Source organism: Carassius gibelio, chromosome A19 (assembly GCF_023724105.1).
Source record: "Carassius gibelio isolate Cgi1373 ecotype wild population from Czech Republic chromosome A19, carGib1.2-hapl.c, whole genome shotgun sequence".
Classification (NCBI taxonomy): Eukaryota; Metazoa; Chordata; class Actinopteri; order Cypriniformes; family Cyprinidae; genus Carassius; species Carassius gibelio.
In genome coordinates, this window is record NC_068389.1 from 1042445 (window position 1) to 1065000 (window position 22556).

Genomic DNA, 22556 nt, shown 5'->3' on the forward strand with positions numbered 1-22556 from the left:
AATGTACTGGCGAGTAGATTGGCTGATCTTTAAATAGCCTTCTCTTTGCAGCAGTCTTCGCTTATGGCCATACCAGCCTGGCTATGCCCGATCTTGTCTGATCTCGGAAGCTAAGCAGGTTTGGGCCTGGTTAGTGCCTGGATGGGAGACCGCCTGGGAATACCAGGTACTGTAAGCTTTTTTGAAATTTTTCACTTAGTATATAATAATTTTGCCAAAAAAATAGAGTCAATGCCTGATCTCTGAATATAAGCAGGTTTGCGCCAGGTTAGTACATGGATGGGAGACTGCCTGGGAATATCAGGTGCTTTAAATTTTTGGATATTTTTCACGAATTATATAATAATCTTGCAAAAAAAAAAAAAAAAGAAAAAAAAAGAGTCAATGCCCGATCTCTGAATCTTAGTAGGTTTAGGTCTGGTTAGTACTTGGATGAGAGACCGCCAAAGGAATACCAGGTGCTTTAAGCTTTTGGAATTTTTTCACTTAGTATATAATAATTTTGCCAAAAAATAGAGTCAATGCCCGATCTCTGAATATAAGCAGGTTTGCGCCAGGTTAGTACATGGATGGGAGACTGCCTGGGAATACCAGGTGCTTTAAATGTTTGGATATTTTTCATGAATTATATAATAATCTTGCAAAAAAAAAAAAAAAAAAAAAAAAAAGAGTCAATGCCCGATCTCTGAATCTTAGCAGGTTTAGGTCTGGTTAGTACTTGGATGAGAGACCGCCAAGGAATACCAGGTGCTTTAAGCTTTTGGAATTTTTTCACTTAGTATATAATAAATTTGGCAAAAAATAGAGTCAATGCCCGATCTCTGAATATAAGCAGGTTTGGGCCAGGTTAGTACATGGATGGGAGACTGCCTGGGAATACCAGGTGCTTTAAATTTTTGGATATTTTTCACGAATTATATAATAATCTTGCAAAAAAAAAAAAAAAAAGAAGAAGTCAATGCCCGATCTCTGAATCTTAGCAGGTTAAGGTCTGGTTAGTACTTGAATGATAGACCGCCAAGGAATACCAGGTGCTTTAAGCTTTTGGAATTTTTTCACTTAGTATATAATAAATTTGCCAAAAAATAGAGTCAATGCCCGATCTCTGAATATAAGCAGGTTTGGGCCAGGTTAGTACTTGGATGAGAGACCGCCTAGGAATACCAGGTGCTTTAAGCTTTTGGGGTTTCTTTCCTACTTTTATAATTTACTGGCGAGTAGATTGGCTGATCTTTAAATAGCCTTCTCTTTGCAGCAGTCTTCGCTTATGGCCATACCAGCCTGGCTATGCCCGATCTTGTCTGATCTCGTAAGCTAAGCAGGTTTGGGCCTGGTTAGTGCCTGGATGGGAGACCGCCTGGGAATACCAGGTACTCTAAGCTTTTTTGAAATTTTTCACTTAGTATATAATAATTTTGCCAAAAAATAGAGTCAATGCCCGATCTCTGAATATAAGCAGGTTTGCGCCAGGTTAGTACATGGATGGGAGACTGCCTGGGAATACCAGGTGCTTTAAATGTTTGGATATTTTTCACGAATTATATAATAATCTTGCAAAAAAAAAAAAAAAAAAAAAAAAGAGTCAATGCCCGATCTCTGAATCTTAGCAGGTTTAGGTCTGTTAGGTACTTGGATGAGAGACCGCCAAGGAATACCAGGTGCTTTAAGCTTTTGGAATTTTTTCACTTAGTATATAATAAATTTGGCAAAAAATAGAGTCAATGCCCGATCTCTGAATATAAGCAGGTTTGGGCCAGGTTAGTAATTGGATGAGAGACCGCCTAGGAAAAGCAGGTGCTTTAAGCTTTTGGGGTTTCTTTCCTACTTTTATAATGTACTGGCGAGTAGATTGGCTGATCTTTAAATAGCCTTCTCTTTGCAGCAGTCTTCGCTTATGGCCATACCAGCCTGGCTATGCCCGATCTTGTCTGATCTCGGAAGCTAAGCAGGTTTGGGCCTGGTTAGTGCCTGGATGGGAGACCGCCTGGGAATACCAGGTACTGTAAGCTTTTTTGAAATTTTTCACTTAGTATATAATAATTTTGCCAAAAAATAGAGTCAATGCCCGATCTCTGAATATAAGCAGGTTTGCGCCAGGTTAGTACATGGATGGGAGACTGCCTGGGAATATCAGGTGCTTTAAATTTTTGGATATTTTTCACGAATTATATAATAATCTTGCAAAAAAAAAAAAAAAGAGTCAATGCCCGATCTCTGAATCTTAGCAGGTTTAGGTCTGGTTAGTACTTGGATGAGAGACCGCCAAGGAATACCAGGTGCTTTAAGCTTTTGGAATTTTTTCACTTAGTATATAATAAATTTGGCAAGAAATAGAGTCAATGCCCGATCTCTGAATATAAGCAGGTTTGGGCCAGGTTAGTACATGGATGGGAGACTGCCTGGGAATACCAGGTGCTTTAAGCTTTTGGAATTTTTTCACTTAGTATATAATAAATTTGGCAAAAAATAGAGTCAATGCCCGATCTCTGAATATAAGCAGGTTTGGGCCAGGTTAGTAATTGGATGAGAGACCGCCTAGGAATAGCAGGTGCTTTAAGCTTTTGGGGTTTCTTTCCTACTTTTATAATGTACTGGCGAGTAGATTGGCTGATCTTTAAATAGCCTTCTCTTTGCAGCAGTCTTCGCTTATGGCCATACCAGCCTGGCTATGCCCGATCTTGTCTGATCTCGTAAGCTAAGCAGGTTTGGGCCTGGTTAGTGCCTGGATGGGAGACCGCCTGGGAATACCAGGTACTCTAAGCTTTTTTGAAATTTTTCACTTAGTATATAATAATTTTGCCAAAAAATAGAGTCAATGCCCGATCTCTGAATATAAGCAGGTTTGCGCCAGGTTAGTACATGGATGGGAGACTGCCTGGGAATACCAGGTGCTTTAAATGTTTGGATATTTTTCACGAATTATATAATAATCTTGCAACAAAATAAAAAAGAGTCAATGCCCGATCTCTGAATCTTAGCAGGTTTAGATCTGGTTAGTACTTGGATGAGAGACCGCCAAGGAATACCAGGTGCTTTAAGCTTTTGGAATTTTTTCACTTAGTATATAATAAATTTGGTAAAAAATAGAGTCAATGCCCGATCTCTGAATATAAGCAGGTTTGGGCCAGGTTAGTAATTGGATGAGAGACCGCCTAGGAATACCAGGTGCTTTAAGCTTTTGGGGTTTCTTTCCTACTTTTATAATGTACTGGCGAGTAGATTGGCTGATCTTTAAATAGCCTTCTCTTTGCAGCAGTCTTCGCTTATGGCCATACCAGCCTGGCTATGCCCGATCTTGTCTGATCTCGGAAGCTAAGCAGGTTTGGGCCTGGTTAGTGCCTGGATGGGAGACCGCCTGGGAATACCAGGTACTGTAAGCTTTTTTGAAATTTTTCACTTAGTATATAATAATTTTGCCAAAAAAATAGAGTCAATGCCCGATCTCTGAATATAAGCAGGTTTGCGCCAGGTTAGTACATGGATGGGAGACTGCCTGGGAATATCAGGTGCTTTAAATTTTTGGATATTTTTCACGAATTATATAATAATCTTGCAAAAAAAAAAAAAAAAAAAAAAAAGAGTCAATGCCCGATCTCTGAATCTTAGTAGGTTTAGGTCTGGTTAGTACTTGGATGAGAGACCGCCAAGGAATACCAGGTGCTTTAAGCTTTTGGAATTTTTTCACTTAGTATATAATAATTTTGCCAAAAAATAGAGTCAATGCCCGATCTCTGAATATAAGCAGGTTTGCGCCAGGTTAGTACATGGATGGGAGACTGCCTGGGAATACCAGGTGCTTTAAGCTTTTGGAATTTTTTCACTTAGTATATAATAAATTTGGCAAAAAATAGAGTCAATGCCCGATCTCTGAATATAAGCAGGTTTGGGCCAGGTTAGTAATTGGATGAGAGACCGCCTAGGAAAAGCAGGTGCTTTAAGCTTTTGGGGTTTTTTTCCTACTTTTATAATGTACTGGCGAGTAGATTGGCTGATCTTTAAATAGCCTTCTCTTTGCAGCAGTCTTCGCTTATGGCCATACCAGCCTGGCTATGCCCGATCTTGTCTGATCTCGTAAGCTAAGCAGGTTTGGGCCTGGTTAGTGCCTGGATGGGAGACCGCCTGGGAATACCAGGTACTGTAAGCTTTTTTGAAATTTTTCACTTAGTATATAATAATTTTGCCAAAAAATAGAGTCAATGCCCGATCTCTGAATATAAGCAGGTTTGCGCCAGGTTAGTACATGGATGGGAGACTGCCTGGGAATATCAGGTGCTTTAAATTTTTGGATATTTTTCACGAATTATATAATAATCTTGCAAAAAAAAAAAAAGAGTCAATGCCCGATCTCTGAATCTTAGCAGGTTTAGGTCTGGTTAGTACTTGGATGAGAGACCGCCAAGGAATACCAGGTGCTTTAAGCTTTTGGAATTTTTTCACTTAGTATATAATAAATTTGGCAAAAAATAGAGTCAATGCCCGATCTCTGAATATAAGCAGGTTTGGGCCAGGTTAGTACATGGATGGGAGACTGCCTGGGAATACCAGGTGCTTTAAATTTTTGGATATTTTTCACGAATTATATAATAATCTGGCAAAAAAAAAAAAAAAGAAGAAGTCAATGCCCGATCTCTGAATCTTAGCAGGTTAAGGTCTGGTTAGTACTTGAATGATAGACCGCCAAGGAATACCAGGTGCTTTAAGCTTTTGGAATTTTTTCACTTAGTATATAATAAATTTGGCAAAAAATAGAGTCAATGCCCGATCTCTGAATCTTAGCAGGTTTAGGTCTGGTTAGTACTTGGATGAGAGACCACCAAGGAATACCAGGTGCTTTAAGCTTTTGGAATTTTTTCACTTAGTATATAATAAATTTGGCAAAAAATAGAGTCAATGCCCGATCTCTGAATATAAGCAGGTTTGGGCCAGGTTAGTAATTGGATGAGAGACCGCCTAGGAATAGCAGGTGCTTTAAGCTTTTGGGGTTTCTTTCCTACTTTTATAATGTACTGGCGAGTAGATTGGCTGATCTTTAAATAGCCATCTCTTTGCAGCAGTCTTCGCTTATGGCCATACCAGCCTGGCTATGCCCGATCTTGTCTGATCTCGTAAGCTAAGCAGGTTTGGGCCTGGTTAGTGCCTGGATGGGAGACCGCCTGGGAATACCAGGTACTCTAAGCTTTTTTGAAATTTTTCACTTAGTATATAATAATTTTGCCAAAAAATAGAGCCAATGCCCGATCTCTTAATATAAGCAGGTTTGCGCCAGGTTAGTACATGGATGGGAGACTGCCTGGGAATACCAGGTGCTTTAAATGTTTGGATATTTTTCACGAATTATATAATAATCTTGCAACAAAATAAAAAAGAGTCAATGCCCGATCTCTGAATCTTAGCAGGTTTAGATCTGGTTAGTACTTGGATGAGAGACCGCCAAGGAATACCAGGTGCTTTAAGCTTTTGGAATTTTTTCACTTAGTATATAATAAATTTGGCAAAAAATAGAGTCAATGCCCGATCTCTGAATATAAGCAGGTTTGGGCCAGGTTAGTAATTGGATGAGAGACCGCCTAGGAATACCAGGTGCTTTAAGCTTTTGGGGTTTCTTTCCTACTTTTATAATGTACTGGCGAGTAGATTGGCTGATCTTTAAATAGCCTTCTCTTTGCAGCAGTCTTCGCTTATGGCCATACCAGCCTGGCTATGCCCGATCTTGTCTTATCTCGGAAGCTAAGCAGGTTTGGGCCTGGTTAGTGCCTGGATGGGAGACCGCCTGGGAATACCAGGTACTGTAAGCTTTTTTGAAATTTTTCACTTAGTATATAATAATTTTGCCAAAAAAATAGAGTCAATGCCCGATCTCTGAATATAAGCAGGTTTGCGCCAGGTTAGTACATGGATGGGAGACTGCCTGGGAATATCAGGTGCTTTAAATTTTTGGATATTTTTCACGAATTATATAATAATCTTGCAAAAAAAAAAAAAAAGAAAAAAAAAGAGTCAATGCCCGATCTCTGAATCTTAGTAGGTTTAGGTCTGGTTAGTACTTGGATGAGAGACCGCCAAGGAATACCAGGTGCTTTAAGCTTTTGGAATTTTTTCACTTAGTATATAATAATTTTGCCAAAAAATAGAGTCAATGCCCGATCTCTGAATATAAGCAGGTTTGCGCCAGGTTAGTACATGGATGGGAGACTGCCTGGGAATACCAGGTGCTTTAAATGTTTGGATATTTTTCATGAATTATATAATAATCTTGCAAAAAAAAAAAAAAAAAAAAAAAAAAAGAGTCAATGCCCGATCTCTGAATCTTAGCAGGTTTAGGTCTGGTTAGTACTTGGATGAGAGACCGCCAAGGAATACCAGGTGCTTTAAGCTTTTGGAATTTTTTCACTTAGTATATAATAAATTTGGCAAAAAATAGAGTCAATGCCCGATCTCTGAATATAAGCAGGTTTGGGCCAGGTTAGTAATTGGATGAGAGACCGCCTAGGAATACCAGGTGCTTTAAGATTTTGGGGTTTCTTTCCTACTTTTATAATGTACTGGCGAGTAGATTGGCTGATCTTTAAATAGCCTTCTCTTTGCAGCAGTCTTCGCTTATGGCCATACCAGCCTGGCTATGCCCGATCTTGTCTGATCTCGGAAGCTAAGCAGGTGTAGCAGAAATGAGTCAAATCAGACAAATCAAAGAGTCTATCAGAGCTGTGTGCATTGAAACATGAGCTGAATTCCTCAGGAAGTCATAAATCAGTTCTAGTGCCACAAGAACCAAGCAAGATAACCAACCAACCAACTTGTTCACACAACAGCTTTCAACATTAACACCAATAGAACAATTATTGACAATTTTAATTCGAAGAAGAGATTGTCAAATTTATTGTTCGTGATTGGAATGCAACGCTGGACATCACATGTAAACCCAGGAGATCAAGTTAAATACTTGCATTGACTTCCCCCCCCAGCCAGTGAAACCAGACTGAAATTCCTAAGGGGGAAGGGCTTTAAACCTTTGTCTTCACAGAAAAGTCCTTTGCCAGAGAATGGCAAAGAAACCCTTTTTATACATTATATATGGACCAGAATGAACTCAAAAAGACTTATGAATGAATCATTCCGTTGCTTAACTCCATATTAATTTATGTGTAACCCACACATTTGACTATCATGTATAATCACTTATTGATTATGTCTTTTGATAACTATAGGATACCTAGTCATGTCTAGTATTCAAATAATCACATTTTCTTGCTTGATATTGTCCTGACAATCATTTATTTGTAAAATATATCATAATCATGTTATAGGAATCATGTCCAAAATTAGACCCTGTGAGGCAAGAACCACATGCTTGGTAAGATAAACAAATGATTTATGATACCCACCCCAAGAACATATCTGATTGGTCAAGGCAACATTTGAGGGGTGGCCAACAAGGAAGTTTTAAATACTTTGGATCCCATGAAATTTTGCCTTTAGTTCTAGTCTAGCTGCTGCTATTAGCCATGTCGGCTTTTAGTTCCAGCCTTGCTCGTGCTATCAGTCATGCCTGCTCTTAGCTTTTAGCGTGTAGCTTTGCTACCTAGCTTTAGCTATAAGCATCTAGCCATGCGGTTAGTCGTCATTGTTCTTTGAGCGCGGTTCCAGCGTGCCTGCCTGCTGCTACTTATGCCACAATGAGAAGGAACACAACCTAGTCTCGTCAAACTTTATTTCTTTTCTTTTCCGTTTGAGAGTTTCGTGTTCTGAGTTAAGTTTTGTAACGTCGACCTCGTCTGCGTGTTTGAACTCCGACCAGCCACACAACTCCAGCTTCAGCCAACGCCCAAGCACGGGCTCCCCAAGACGTCACTTCAGCCAACTGAACTTCCAGCCAATCAGCGACACCGGGATACCCCTTTCAACTGGAGTCCCTTTCACAGCAAACGAAGGCAACGTATTCCCAGATATTTGTTGTGCTGGTGTATCTAATATAATTTTAACCCCATTGAGGAACTCAATGCGAGCGCTAATTACGTGATTGATGGTTGTTCATGTCTATGCAATTTAACGTATTGCTGTTAACTTGGGATTCCATATTTCCATTCTCTTAAACTCATCTTTCCCTAACTTTCGACCTTCCTGCAACTTGTGTGAATGTGTGTGTGCGTGCGTTTATATGTTAGATTAGTTTATATGTCTTAGATTTATCTAATAAAGCCTTATTCATATTGAAAAGAGAAGTATCTTGTGTTTTGTGCTTACAAGTTAATGTCTTAAACTGCCGATCTTGTTACTGTGCTAATTAATAGTGTTTTCACTATAGTTTGGATATTAGTATCCAGCGCAGATTTGATGTTAAACGGCTCGTTCACTGAACCGCAGGCGCGTCTCCGTGAACAGCCGTGAAACAGTGATTCTGTTCAAATTCCCTTTAAAATCTTAAATGATTCCCTTTGAGCTAAATTGACCTGTTTCCCTTACACAGGTTTGGGCCTGGTTAGTGCCTGGATGGGAGACCGCCTGGGAATACCAGGTACTGTAAGCTTTTTTGAAATTTTTCACTTAGTATATAATAATTTTGCCAAAAAATAGAGTCAATGCCCGATCTCTGAATATAAGCAGGTTTGCGCCAGGTTAGTACATGGATGGGAGACTGCCTGGGAATATCAGGTGCTTTAAATTTTTGGATATTTTTCACGAATTATATAATAATCTTGCAAAAAAAAAAAAAAAAAAGAGTCAATGCCCGATCTCTGAATCTTAGCAGGTTTAGGTCTGGTTAGTACTTGGATGAGAGACTGCCTGGGAATACCAGGTGCTTTAAGCTTTTGGAATTTTTTCACTTAGTATATAATAAATTTGGCAAAAAATAGAATCAGTGCCCGATCTCTGAATATAAGCAGGTTTGGGCCAGGTTAGTACATGGATGGGAGACTGCCTGGGAATACAAGGTGCTTTAAATTTTTGGATATTTTTCATGAATTATATAATAATCTTGCAAAAAAAAAAAAAAAAAAAAAAAAAGAGTCAATGCCCGATCTCTGAATCTTAGCAGGTTTAGGTCTGGTTAGTACTTGGATGAGAGACCGCCAAGGAATACCAGGTGCTTTAAGCTTTTGGAATTTTTTCACTTAGTATATAATAAATTTGGCAAAAAATAGAGTCAATGCCCGATCTCTGAATATAAGCAGGTTTGGGCCAGGTTAGTACATGGATGGGAGACTGCCTGGGAATACCAGGTGCTTTAAATTTTTGGATATTTTTCACGAATTATATAATAATCTTGCAAAAAAAAAAAAAAAAAGAAGAAGTCAATGCCCGATCTCTGAATCTTAGCAGGTTAAGGTCTGGTTAGTACTTGAATGATAGACCGCCAAGGAATACCAGGTGCTTTAAGCTTTTGGAATTTTTTCACTTAGTATATAATAAATTTGCCAAAAAATAGAGTCAATGCCCGATCTCTGAATATAAGCAGGTTTGGGCCAGGTTAGTACTTGGATGAGAGACCGCCTAGGAATACCAGGTGCTTTAAGCTTTTGGGGTTTCTTTCCTACTTTTATAATGTACTGGCGAGTAGATTGGCTGATCTTTAAATAGCCTTCTCTTTGCAGCAGTCTTCGCTTATGGCCATACCAGCCTGGCTATGCCCGATCTTGTCTGATCTCGTAAGCTAAGCAGGTTTGGGCCTGGTTAGTGCCTGGATGGGAGACCGCCTGGGAATACCAGGTACTCTAAGCTTATTTGAAATTTTTCACTTAGTATATAATAATTTTGCCAAAAAATAGAGTCAATGCCCGATCTCTGAATATAAGCAGGTTTGCGCCAGGTTAGTACATGGATGGGAGACTGCCTGGGAATACCAGGTGCTTTAAATGTTTGGATATTTTTCACGAATTATATAAAAATCTTGCAAAAAAAAAAAAAAGAGTCAATGCCCGATCTCTGAATTTTAGCAGGTTTAGGTCTAGTTAGTACTTGGATGAGAGACCGCCAAGGAATACCAGGTGCTTTAAGCTTTTGAAATTTTTCACTTAGTATATAATAATTTTGCCAAAAAATAGAGTCAATGCCCGATCTCTGAATATAAGCAGGTTTGCGCCAGGTTAGTACATGGATGGGAGACTGCCTGGGAATACCAGGTGCTTTAAATGTTTGGATATTTTTCACGAATTATATAATAATCTTGCAAAAAAAAAAAAAAAAAAAAAAGAGTCAATGCCCGATCTCTGAATCTTAGCAGGTTTAGGTCTGGTTAGTACTTGGATGAGAGACCGCCAAGGAATACCAGGTGCTTTAAGCTTTTGGAATTTTTTCACTTAGTATATAATAAATTTGGCAAAAAATAGAGTCAATGCCCGATCTCTGAATATAAGCAGGTTTGGGCCAGGTTAGTAATTGGATGAGAGACCGCCTAGGAATAGCAGGTGCTTTAAGCTTTTGGGGTTTCTTTCCTACTTTTATAATGTACTGGCGAGTAGATTGGCTGATCTTTAAATAGCCTTCTCTTTGCAGCAGTCTTCGCTTATGGCCATACCAGCCTGGCTATGCCCGATCTTGTCTGATCTCGGAAGCTAAGCAGGTTTGGGCCTGGTTAGTGCCTGGATGGGAGACCGCCTGGGAATACCAGGTACTGTAAGCTTTTTTGAAATTTTTCACTTAGTATATAATAATTTTGCCAAAAAATAGAGTCAATGCCCGATCTCTGAATATAAGCAGGTTTGCGCCAGGTTAGTACATGGATGGGAGACTGCCTGGGAATATCAGGTGCTTTAAATTTTTGGATATTTTTCACGAATTATATAATAATCTTGCAAAAAAAAAAAAGAGTCAATGCCCGATCTCTGAATCTTAGCAGGTTTAGGTCTGGTTAGTACTTGGATGAGAGACCGCCAAGGAATACCAGGTGCTTTAAGCTTTTGGAATTTTTTCACTTAGTATATAATAAATTTGGCAAAAAATAGAGTCAATGCCCGATCTCTGAATATAAGCAGGTTTGGGCCAGGTTAGTACATGGATGGGAGACTGCCTGGGAATACCAGGTGCTTTAAATTTTTGGATATTTTTCACGAATTATATAATAATCTGGCAAAAAAAAAAAAAAAAGAAGAAGTCAATGCCCGATCTCTGAATCTTAGCAGGTTAAGGTCTGGTTAGTACTTGAATGATAGACCGCCAAGGAATACCAGGTGCTTTAAGCTTTTGGAATTTTTTCACTTAGTATATAATAAATTTGGCAAAAAATAGAGTCAATGCCCGATCTCTGAATCTTAGCAGGTTTAGGTCTGGTTAGTACTTGGATGAGAGACCGCCAAGGAATACCAGGTGCTTTAAGCTTTTGGAATTTTTTCACTTAGTATATAATAAATTTGGCAAAAAATAGAGTCAATGCCCGATCTCTGAATATAAGCAGGTTTGGGCCAGGTTAGTAATTGGATGAGAGACCGCCTAGGAATACCAGGTGCTTTAAGCTTTTGGGGTTTCTTTCCTACTTTTATAATGTACTGGCGAGTAGATTGGCTGATCTTTAAATAGCCTTCTCTTTGCAGCAGTCTTCGCTTATGGCCATACCAGCCTGGCTATGCCCGATCTTGTCTGATCTCGGAAGCTAAGCAGGTTTGGGCCTGGTTAGTGCCTGGATGGGAGACCGCCTGGGAATACCAGGTACTGTAAGCTTTTTTGAAATTTTTCACTTAGTATATAATAATTTTGCCAAAAAAATAGAGTCAATGCCCGATCTCTGAATATAAGCAGGTTTGCGCCAGGTTAGTACATGGATGGGAGACTGCCTGGGAATATCAGGTGCTTTAAATTTTTGGATATTTTTCACGAATTATATAATAATCTTGCAAAAAGAAAAAAAAAAGAAAAAAAAAGAGTCAATGCCCGATCTCTGAATCTTAGTAGGTTTAGGTCTGGTTAGTACTTGGATGAGAGACCGCCAAGGAATACCAGGTGCTTTAAGCTTTTGGAATTTTTTCACTTAGTATATAATAATTTTGCCAAAAAATAGAGTCAATGCCCGATATCTGAATATAAGCAGGTTTGCGCCAGGTTAGTACATGGATGGGAGACTGCCTGGGAATACCAGGTGCTTTAAATGTTTGGATATTTTTCATGAATTATATAATAATCTTGCAAAAAAAAAAAAAAAAAGAGTCAATGCCCGATCTCTGAATCTTAGCAGGTTTAGGACTGGTTAGTACTTGGATGAGAGACCGCCAAGGAATACCAGGTGCTTTAAGCTTTTGGAATTTTTTCACTTAGTATATAATAAATTTGGCAAAAAATAGAGTCAATGCCCGATCTCTGAATATAAGCAGGTTTGGGCCAGGTTAGTACATGGATGGGAGACTGCCTGGGAATACCAGGTGCTTTACATTTTTGGATATTTTTCACGAATTATATAATAATCTTGCAAAAAAAAAAAAAAAAAGAAGAAGTCAATGCCCGATCTCTGAATCTTAGCAGGTTAAGGTCTGGTTAGTACTTGAATGATAGACCGCCAAGGAATACCAGGTGCTTTAAGCTTTTGGAATTTTTTCACTTAGTATATAATAAATTTGCCAAAAAATAGAGTCAATGCCCGATCTCTGAATATAAGCAGGTTTGGGCCAGGTTAGTACTTGGATGAGAGGCCGCCTAGGAATAGCAGGTGCTTTAAGCTTTTGGGGTTTCTTTCCTACTTTTATAATGTACTGGCGAGTAGATTGGCTGATCTTTAAATAGCCTTCTCTTTGCAGCAGTCTTCGCTTATGGCCATACCAGCCTGGCTATGCCCGATCTTGTCTGATCTCGTAAGCTAAGCAGGTTTGGGCCTGGTTAGTGCCTGGATGGGAGACCGCCTGGGAATACCAGGTGCTTTAAATGTTTGGATATTTTTCACGAATTATATAATAATCTTGCAACAAAATAAAAAAGAGTCAATGCCCGATCTCTGAATCTTAGCAGGTTTAGATCTGGTTAGTACTTGGATGAGAGACCGCCAAGGAATACCAGGTGCTTTAAGCTTTTGGAATTTTTCACTTAGTATATAATAATTTTGCCAAAAAATAGAGCCAATGCCCGATCTCTGAATATAAGCAGGTTTGCGCCAGGTTAGTACATGGATGGGAGACTGCCTGGGAATACCAGGTGCTTTAAATGTTTGGATATTTTTCACGAATTATATAATAATCTTGCAACAAAATAAAAAAGAGTCAATGCCCGATCTCTGAATCTTAGCAGGTTTAGATCTGGTTAGTACTTGGATGAGAGACCGCCAAGGAATACCAGGTGCTTTAAGCTTTTGGAATTTTTTCACTTAGTATATAATAAATTTGGCAAAAAATAGAGTCAATGCCCGATCTCTGAATATAAGCAGGTTTGGGCCAGGTTAGTAATTGGATGAGAGACCGCCTAGGAATACCAGGTGCTTTAAGCTTTTGGGGTTTCTTTCCTACTTTTATAATGTACTGGCGAGTAGATTGGCTGATCTTTAAATAGCCTTCTCTTTGCAGCAGTCTTCGCTTATTGCCATACCAGCCTGGCTATGCCCGATCTTGTCTGATCTCGGAAGCTAAGCAGGTTTGGGCCTGGTTAGTGCCTGGATGGGAGACCGCCTGGGAATACCAGGTACTGTAAGCTTTTTTGAAATTTTTCACTTAGTATATAATAATTTTGCCAAAAAAATAGAGTCAATGCCCGATCTCTGAATATAAGCAGGTTTGCGCCAGGTTAGTACATGGATGGGAGACTGCCTGGGAATATCAGGTGCTTTAAATTTTTGGATATTTTTCACGAATTATATAATAATCTTGCAAAAAAAAAAAAAAAAGAAAAAAAAAGAGTCAATGCCCGATCTCTGAATCTTAGTAGGTTTAGGTCTGGTTAGTACTTGGATGAGAGACCGCCAAGGAATACCAGGTGCTTTAAGCTTTTGGAATTTTTTCACTTAGTATATAATAATTTTGCCAAAAAATAGAGTCAATGCCCGATCTCTGAATATAAGCAGGTTTGCGCCAGGTTAGTACATGGATGGGAGACTGCCTGGGAATACCAGGTGCTTTAAATGTTTGGATATTTTTCATGAATTATATAATAATCTTGCAAAAAAAAAAAAAAAGAGTCAATGCCCGATCTCTGAATCTTAGCAGGTTTAGGACTGGTTAGTCCTTGGATGAGAGACCGCCAAGGAATACCAGGTGCTTTAAGCTTTTGGAATTTTTTCACTTAGTATATAATAAATTTGGCAAAAAATAGAGTCAATGCCCGATCTCTGAATATAAGCAGGTTTGGGCCAGGTTAGTACATGGATGGGAGACTGCCTGGGAATACCAGGTGCTTTAAATTTTTGGATATTTTTCACGAATTATATAATAATCTTGCAAAAAAAAAAAAAAAAAGAAGAAGTCAATGCCCGATCTCTGAATCTTAGCAGGTTAAGGTCTGGTTAGTACTTGAATGATAGACCGCCAAGGAATACCAGGTGCTTTAAGCTTTTGGAATTTTTTCACTTAGTATATAATAAATTTGCCAAAAAATAGAGTCAATGCCCGATCTCTGAATATAAGCAGGTTTGGGCCAGGTTAGTACTTGGATGAGAGACCGCCTAGGAATAGCAGGTGCTTTAAGCTTTTGGGGTTTCTTTCCTACTTTTATAATGTACTGGCGAGTAGATTGGCTGATCTTTAAATAGCCTTCTCTTTGCAGCAGTCTTCGCTTATGGCCATACCAGCCTGGCTATGCCCGATCTTGTCTGATCTCGTAAGCTAAGCAGGTTTGGGCCTGGTTAGTGCCTGGATGGGAGACCGCCTGGGAATACCAGGTACTCTAAGCTTTTTTTGAAATTTTTCACTTAGTATATAATAATTTTGCCAAAAAATAGAGCCAATGCCCGATCTCTGAATATAAGCAGGTTTGCGCCAGGTTAGTACATGGATGGGAGACTGCCTGGGAATACCAGGTGCTTTAAATGTTTGGATATTTTTCACGAATTATATAATAATCTTGCAACAAAATAAAAAAGAGTCAATGCCCGATCTCTGAATCTTAGCAGGTTTAGATACGGTTAGTACTTGGATGAGAGACCGCCAAGGAATACCAGGTGCTTTAAGCTTTTGGAATTTTTTCACTTAGTATATAATAAATTTGGCAAAAAATAGAGTCAATGCCCGATCTCTGAATATAAGCAGGTTTGGGCCAGGTTAGTAATTGGATGAGAGACCGCCTAGGAATACCAGGTGCTTTAAGCTTTTGGGGTTTCTTTCCTACTTTTATAATGTACTGGCGAGTAGATTGGCTGATCTTTAAATAGCCTTCTCTTTGCAGCAGTCTTCGCTTATGGCCATACCAGCCTGGCTATGCCCGATCTTGTCTGATCTCGGAAGCTAAGCAGGTTTGGGCCTGGTTAGTGCCTGGATGGGAGACCGCCTGGGAATACCAGGTACTGTAAGCTTTTTTGAAATTTTTCACTTAGTATATAATAATTTTGCCAAAAAAATAGAGTCAATGCCCGATCTCTGAATATAAGCAGGTTTGCGCCAGGTTAGTACATGGATGGGAGACTGCCTGGGAATATCAGGTGCTTTAAATTTTTGGATATTTTTCACGAATTATATAATAATCTTGCAAAAAAAAAAAAAAAAGAAAAAAAAAGAGTCAATGCCCGATCTCTGAATCTTAGTAGGTTTAGGTCTGGTTAGTACTTGGATGAGAGACCGCCAAGGAATACCAGGTGCTTTAAGCTTTTGGAATTTTTTCACTTAGTATATAATAATTTTGCCAAAAAATAGAGTCAATGCCCGATCTCTGAATATAAGCAGGTTTGCGCCAGGTTAGTACATGGATGGGAGACTGCCTGGGAATACCAGGTGCTTTAAATGTTTGGATATTTTTCATGAATTATATAATAATCTTGCAAAAAAAAAAAAAAAAAAAAAAAAAGAGTCAATGCCCGATCTCTGAATCTTAGCAGGTTTAGGTCTGGTTAGTACTTGGATGAGAGACCGCCAAGGAATACCAGGTGCTTTAAGCTTTTGGAATTTTTTCACTTAGTATATAATAAATTTGGCAAAAAATAGAGTCAATGCCCGATCTCTGAATATAAGCAGGTTTGGGCCAGGTTAGTACATGGATGGGAGACTGCCTGGGAATACCAGGTGCTTTAAATTTTTGGATATTTTTCACGAATTATATAATAATCTTGCAAAAAAAAAAAAAAAAGAAGAAGTCAATGCCCGATCTCTGAATCTTAGCAGGTTAAGGTCTGGTTAGTACTTGAATGATAGACCGCCAAGGAATACCAGGTGCTTTAAGCTTTTGGAATTTTTTCACTTAGTATATAATAAATTTGCCAAAAAATAGAGTCAATGCCCGATCTCTGAATATAAGCAGGTTTGGGCCAGGTTAGTACTTGGATGAGAGACCGCCTAGGAATACCAGGTGCTTTAAGCTTTTGGGGTTTCTTTCCTACTTTTATAATGTACTGGCGAGTAGATTGGCTGATCTTTAAATAGCCTTCTCTTTGCAGCAGTCTTCGCTTATGGCCATACCAGCCTGGCTATGCCCGATCTTGTCTGATCTCGTAAGCTAAGCAGGTTTGGGCCTGGTTAGTGCCTGGATGGGAGACCGCCTGGGAATACCAGGTACTCTAAGCTTATTTGAAATTTTTCACTTAGTATATAATAATTTTGCCAAAAAATAGAGTCAATGCCCGATCTCTGAATATAAGCAGGTTTGCGCCAGGTTAGTACATGGATGGGAGACTGCCTGGGAATACCAGGTGCTTTAAATGTTTGGATATTTTTCACGAATTATATAAAAATCTTGCAAAAAAAAAAAAAAGAGTCAATGCCCGATCTCTGAATTTTAGCAGGTTTAGGTCTAGTTAGTACTTGGATGAGAGACCGCCAAGGAATACCAGGTGCTTTAAGCTTTTGAAATGTTTCACTTAGTATATAATAATTTTGCCAAAAAATAGAGTCAATGCCCGATCTCTGAATATAAGCAGGTTTGCGCCAGGTTAGTACATGGATGGGAGACTGCCTGGGAATACCAGGTGCTTTAAATGTTTGGATATTTTTCACGAATTATATAATAATCTTGCAAAAAAAAAAAAAAAAAAAAAAGAGTCAATGCCCGATCTCTGAATCTTAGCAGGTTTAGGTCTGGTTAGTACTTGGATGAGAGACCGCCAAGGAATACCAGGTGCTTTAAGCTTTTGGAATTTTTTCACTTAGTATATAATAAATTTGGCAAAAAATAGAGTCAATGCCCGATCTCTGAATATAAGCAGGTTTGGGCCAGGTTAGTAATTGGATGAGAGACCGCCTAGGAATAGCAGGTGCTTTAAGCTTTTGGGGTTTCTTTCCTACCTTTATAATGTACTGGCGAGTAGATTGGCTGATCTTTAAATAGCCTTCTCTTTGCAGCAGTCTTCGCTTATGGCCATTCCAGCCTGGCTATGCCCGATCTTGTCTGATCTCGGAAGCTAAGCAGGTTTGGGCCTGGTTAGTGCCTGGATGGGAGACCGCCTGGGAATACCAGGTACTGTAAGCTTTTTTGAAATGTTTCACTTAGTATATAATAATTTTGCCAAAAAATAGAGTCAATGCCCGATCTCTGAATATAAGCAGGTTTGCGCCAGGTTAGTACATGGATGGGAGACTGCCTGGGAATATCAGGTGCTTTAAATTTTTGGATATTTTTCACGAATTATATAATAATCTTGCAAAAAAAAAAAAAGAGTCAATGCCCGATCTCTGAATCTTAGCAGGTTTAGGTCTGGTTAGTACTTGGATGAGAGACCGCCAAGGAATACCAGGTGCTTTAAGCTTTTGGAATTTTTTCACTTAGTATATAATAAATTTGGCAAAAAATAGAGTCAATGCCCGATCTCTGAATATAAGCAGGTTTGGGCCAGGTTAGTACATGGATGGGAGACTGCCTGGGAATACCAGGTGCTTTAAATTTTTGGATATTTTTCACGAATTATATAATAATCTGGCAAAAAAAAAAAAAAAAGAAGAAGTCAATGCCCGATCTCTGAATCTTAGCAGGTTAAGGTCTGGTTAGTACTTGAATGATAGACCGCCAAGGAATACCAGGTGCTTTAAGCTTTTGGAATTTTTTCACTTAGTATATAATAAATTTGGCAAAAAATAGAGTCAATGCCCGATCTCTGAATCTTAGCAGGTTTGGGTCTGGTTAGTACTTGGATGAGAGACCGCCAAGGAATACCAGGTGCTTTAAGCTTTTGGAATTTTTTCACTTAGTATATAATAAATTTGGCAAAAAATAGAGTCAATGCCCGATCTCTGAATATAAGCAGGTTTGGGCCAGGTTAGTAATTGGATGAGAGACCGCCTAGGAATACCAGGTGCTTTAAGCTTTTGGGGTTTCTTTCCTACTTTTATAATGTACTGGCGAGTAGATTGGCTGATCTTTAAATAGCCTTCTCTTTGCAGCAGTCTTCGCTTATGGCCATACCAGCCTGGCTATGCCCGATCTTGTCTGATCTCGGAAGCTAAGCAGGTTTGGGCCTGGTTAGTGCCTGGATGGGAGACCGCCTGGGAATACCAGGTACTGTAAGCTTTTTTGAAATTTTTCACTTAGTATATAATAATTTTGCCAAAAAAATAGAGTGAATGCCCGATCTCTGAATATAAGCAGGTTTGCGCCAGGTTAGTACATGGATGGGAGACTGCCTGGGAATATCAGGTGCTTTAAATTTTTGGATATTTTTCACGAATTATATAATAATCTTGCAAAAAAAAAAAAAAAAGAAAAAAAAAGAGTCAATGCCCGATCTCTGAATCTTAGTAGGTTTAGGTCTGGTTAGTACTTGGATGAGAGACCGCCAAGGAATACCAGGTGCTTTAAGCTTTTGGAATTTTTTCACTTAGTATATAATAATTTTGCCAAAAAATAGAGTCAATGCCCGATCTCTGAATATAAGCAGGTTTGCGCCAGGTTAGTACATGGATGGGAGACTGCCTGGGAATACCAGGTGCTTTAAATGTTTGGATATTTTTCATGAATTATATAATAATCTTGCAAAAAAAAAAAAAAAAAAAAAAAAGAGTCAATGCCCGATCTCTGAATCTTAGCAGGTTTAGGACTGGTTAGTACTTGGATGAGAGACCGCCAAGGAATACCAGGTGCTTTAAGCTTTTGGAATTTTTTCACTTAGTATATAATAAATTTGGCAAAAAATAGAGTCAATGCCCGATCTCTGAATATAAGCAGGTTTGGGCCAGGTTAGTACATGGATGGGAGACTGCCTGGGAATACCAGGTGCTTTAAATTTTTGGATATTTTTCACGAATTATATAATAATCTTGCAAAAAAAAAAAAAAAAAGAAGAAGTCAATGCCCGATCTCTGAATCTTAGCAGGTTAAGGTCTGGTTAGTACTTGAATGATAGACCGCCAAGGAATACCAGGTGCTTTAAGCTTTTGGAATTTTTTCACTTAGTATATAATAAATTTGCCAAAAAATAGAGTCAATGCCCGATCTCTGAATATAAGCAGGTTTGGGCCAGGTTAGTACTTGGATGAGAGACCGCCTAGGAATACCAGGTGCTTTAAGCTTTTGGGGTTTCTTTCCTACTTTTATAATGTACTGGCGAGTAGATTGGCTGATCTTTAAATAGCCTTCTCTTTGCAGCAGTCTTCGCTTATGGCCATACCAGCCTGGCTATGCCCGATCTTGTCTGATCTCGTAAGCTAAGCAGGTTTGGGCCTGGTTAGTGCCTGGATGGGAGACCGCCTGGGAATACCAGGTACTCTAAGCTTTTTTGAAATTTTTCACTTAGTATATAATAATTTTGCCAAAAAATAGAGTCAATGCCCGATCTCTGAATATAAGCAGGTTTGCGCCAGGTTAGTACATGGATGGGAGACTGCCTGGGAATACCAGGTGCTTTAAATGTTTGGATATTTTTCACGAATTATATAAAAATCTTGCAAAAAAAAAAAAAGAGTCAATGCCCGATCTCTGAATTTTAGCAGGTTTAGGTCTAGTTAGTACTTGGATGAGAGACCGCCAAGGAATACCAGGTGCTTTAAGCTTTTGAAATTTTTCACTTAGTATATAATAATTTTGCCAAAAAATAGAGTCAATGCCCGATCTCTGAATATAAGCAGGTTTGCGCCAGGTTAGTACATGGATGGGAGACTGCCTGGGAATACCAGGTGCTTTAAATGTTTGGATATTTTTCACGAATTATATAATAATCTGGCAAAAAAAAAAAAAAAGAAGAAGTCAATGCCCGATCTCTGAATCTTAGCAGGTTAAGGTCTGGTTAGTACTTGAATGATAGACCGCCAAGGAATACCAGGTGCTTTAAGCTTTTGGAATTTTTTCACTTAGTATATAATAAATTTGGCAAAAAATAGAGTCAATGCCCGATCTCTGAATCTTAGCAGGTTTAGGTCTGGTTAGTACTTGGATGAGAGACCGCCAAGGAATACCAGGTGCTTTAAGCTTTTGGAATTTTTTCACTTAGTATATAATAAATTTGGCAAAAAATAGAGTCAATGCCCGATCTCTGAATATAAGCAGGTTTGGGCCAGGTTAGTAATTGGATGAGAGACCGCCTAGGAATAGCAGGTGCTTTAAGCTTTTGGGGTTTCTTTCCTACTTTTATAATGTACTGGCGAGTAGATTGGCTGATCTTTAAATAGCCTTCTCTTTGCAGCAGTCTTCGCTTATGGCCATACCAGCCTGGCTATGCCCGATCTTGTCTGATCTCGGAAGCTAAGCAGGTTTGGGCCTGGTTAGTGCCTGGATGGGAGACCGCCTGGGAATACCAGGTACTGTAAGCTTTTTTGAAATTTTTCACTTAGTATATAATAATTTTGCCAAAAAATAGAGTCAATGCCCGATCTCTGAATATAAGCAGGTTTGCGCCAGGTTAGTACATGGATGGGAGACTGCCTGGGAATATCAGGTGCTTTAAATTTTTGGATATTTTTCACGAATTATATAATAATCTTGCAAAAAAAAAAAAAGAGTCAATGCCCGATCTCTGAATCTTAGCAGGTTTAGGTCTGGTTAGTACTTGGATGAGAGACCGCCAAGGAATACCAGGTGCTTTAAGCTTTTGGAATTTTTTCACTTAGTATATAATAAATTTGGCAAAAAATAGAGTCAATGCCCGATCTCTGAATATAAGCAGGTTTGGGCCAGGTTAGTACATGGATGGGAGACTGCCTGGGAATACCAGGTGCTTTAAATTTTTGGATATTTTTCACGAATTATATAATAATCTGGCAAAAAAAAAAAAAAAAGAAGAAGTCAATGCCCGATCTCTGAATCTTAGCAGGTTAAGGTCTGGTTAGTACTTGAATGATAGACCGCCAAGGAATACCAGGTGCTTTAAGCTTTTGGAATTTTTTCACTTAGTATATAATAAATTTGGCAAAAAATAGAGTCAATGCCCGATCTCTGAATCTTAGCAGGTTTAGGTCTGGTTAGTACTTGGATGAGAGACCGCCAAGGAATACCAGGTGCTTTAAGCTTTTGGAATTTTTTCACTTAGTATATAATAAATTTGGCAAAAAATAGAGTCAATGCCCGATCTCTGAATATAAGCAGGTTTGGGCCAGGTTAGTAATTGGATGAGAGACCGCCTAGGAATACCAGGTGCTTTAAGCTTTTGGGGTTTCTTTCCTACTTTTATAATGTACTGGCGAGTAGATTGGCTGATCTTTAAATAGCCTTCTCTTTGCAGCAGTCTTCGCTTATGGCCATACCAGCCTGGCTATGCCCGATCTTGTCTGATCTCGGAAGCTAAGCAGGTTTGGGCCTGGTTAGTGCCTGGATGGGAGACCGCCTGGGAATACCAGGTACTGTAAGCTTTTTTGAAATTTTTCACTTAGTATATAATAATTTTGCCAAAAAAATAGAGTCAATGCCCGATCTCTGAATATAAGCAGGTTTGCGCCAGGTTAGTACATGGATGGGAGACTGCCTGGGAATATCAGGTGCTTTAAATGTTTGGATATTTTTCACGAATTATATAATAATCTTGCAAAAAAAAAAAAAAAAAGAAAAAAAAAGAGTCAATGCCCGATCTCTGAATCTTAGTAGGTTTAGGTCTGGTTAGTACTTGGATGATAGACCGCCAAGGAATACCAGGTGCTTTAAGCTTTTGGAATTTTTTCACTTAGTATATAATAAATTTGGCAAAAAATAGAGTCAATGCCCGATCTCTGAATATAAGCAGGTTTGGGCCAGGTTAGTACATGGATGGGAGACTGCCTGGGAATACCAGGTGCTTTAAATTTTTGGATATTTTTCACGAATTATATAATAATCTTGCAAAAAAAAAAAAAAAAAGAAGAAGTCAATGCCCGATCTCTGAATCTTAGCAGGTTAAGGTCTGGTTAGTACTTGAATGATAGACCGCCAAGGAATACCAGGTGCTTTAAGCTTTTGGAATTTTTTCACTTAGTATATAATAAATTTGCCAAAAAATAGAGTCAATGCCCGATCTCTGAATATAAGCAGGTTTGGGCCAGGTTAGTACTTGGATGAGAGACCGCCTAGGAATACCAGGTGCTTTAAGCTTTTGGGGTTTCTTTCCTACTTTTATA

General features: G+C 38.9%; 9 non-coding genes and 12 pseudogenes across 9 annotated transcripts; all 21 read left to right on the forward strand.

The window, feature by feature from the left end:
- The first annotated feature begins 59 nt into the window (after positions 1-59).
- Positions 60-178, forward strand: LOC127937628 (5S ribosomal RNA). The gene has a single exon (XR_008148415.1). It is a non-coding gene; the product is annotated as a 5S ribosomal RNA (ribosomal RNA).
- A 1085-nt stretch (positions 179-1263) lies between these two features.
- LOC127936476 (uncharacterized) lies at positions 1264-1382 on the forward strand (annotated as a pseudogene).
- A 508-nt stretch (positions 1383-1890) lies between these two features.
- LOC127937629 (5S ribosomal RNA) lies at positions 1891-2009 on the forward strand. Its single transcript, XR_008148416.1, has one exon. It is a non-coding gene; the product is annotated as a 5S ribosomal RNA (ribosomal RNA).
- A 635-nt stretch (positions 2010-2644) lies between these two features.
- Positions 2645-2763, forward strand: LOC127936477 (uncharacterized; annotated as a pseudogene).
- Positions 2764-3261: 498 nt separating this feature from the next.
- Positions 3262-3380, forward strand: LOC127937630 (5S ribosomal RNA). Its single transcript, XR_008148417.1, has one exon. It is a non-coding gene; the product is annotated as a 5S ribosomal RNA (ribosomal RNA).
- Positions 3381-4025: 645 nt separating this feature from the next.
- LOC127937878 (uncharacterized) lies at positions 4026-4144 on the forward strand (annotated as a pseudogene).
- Positions 4145-5059: 915 nt separating this feature from the next.
- Positions 5060-5178, forward strand: LOC127936478 (uncharacterized; annotated as a pseudogene).
- A 498-nt stretch (positions 5179-5676) lies between these two features.
- LOC127936304 (uncharacterized) lies at positions 5677-5795 on the forward strand (annotated as a pseudogene).
- Positions 5796-9598: 3803 nt separating this feature from the next.
- On the forward strand, positions 9599-9717 carry LOC127936479 (uncharacterized; annotated as a pseudogene).
- Positions 9718-10499: 782 nt separating this feature from the next.
- Positions 10500-10618, forward strand: LOC127937632 (5S ribosomal RNA). Its single transcript, XR_008148418.1, has one exon. It is a non-coding gene; the product is annotated as a 5S ribosomal RNA (ribosomal RNA).
- A 915-nt stretch (positions 10619-11533) lies between these two features.
- Positions 11534-11652, forward strand: LOC127937633 (5S ribosomal RNA). Its single transcript, XR_008148419.1, has one exon. It is a non-coding gene; the product is annotated as a 5S ribosomal RNA (ribosomal RNA).
- Positions 11653-12727: 1075 nt separating this feature from the next.
- On the forward strand, positions 12728-12846 carry LOC127937174 (uncharacterized; annotated as a pseudogene).
- Positions 12847-13483: 637 nt separating this feature from the next.
- Positions 13484-13602, forward strand: LOC127937842 (uncharacterized; annotated as a pseudogene).
- Positions 13603-14675: 1073 nt separating this feature from the next.
- On the forward strand, positions 14676-14794 carry LOC127936480 (uncharacterized; annotated as a pseudogene).
- A 499-nt stretch (positions 14795-15293) lies between these two features.
- LOC127937634 (5S ribosomal RNA) lies at positions 15294-15412 on the forward strand. The gene has a single exon (XR_008148420.1). It is a non-coding gene; the product is annotated as a 5S ribosomal RNA (ribosomal RNA).
- Positions 15413-16494: 1082 nt separating this feature from the next.
- LOC127936481 (uncharacterized) lies at positions 16495-16613 on the forward strand (annotated as a pseudogene).
- A 782-nt stretch (positions 16614-17395) lies between these two features.
- LOC127937819 (uncharacterized) lies at positions 17396-17514 on the forward strand (annotated as a pseudogene).
- Positions 17515-18430: 916 nt separating this feature from the next.
- LOC127937635 (5S ribosomal RNA) lies at positions 18431-18549 on the forward strand. The gene has a single exon (XR_008148421.1). It is a non-coding gene; the product is annotated as a 5S ribosomal RNA (ribosomal RNA).
- Positions 18550-19631: 1082 nt separating this feature from the next.
- LOC127936482 (uncharacterized) lies at positions 19632-19750 on the forward strand (annotated as a pseudogene).
- A 914-nt stretch (positions 19751-20664) lies between these two features.
- On the forward strand, positions 20665-20783 carry LOC127937636 (5S ribosomal RNA). Its single transcript, XR_008148422.1, has one exon. It is a non-coding gene; the product is annotated as a 5S ribosomal RNA (ribosomal RNA).
- Positions 20784-21699: 916 nt separating this feature from the next.
- On the forward strand, positions 21700-21818 carry LOC127937637 (5S ribosomal RNA). Its single transcript, XR_008148423.1, has one exon. It is a non-coding gene; the product is annotated as a 5S ribosomal RNA (ribosomal RNA).
- Positions 21819-22556: the final 738 nt, after the last annotated feature.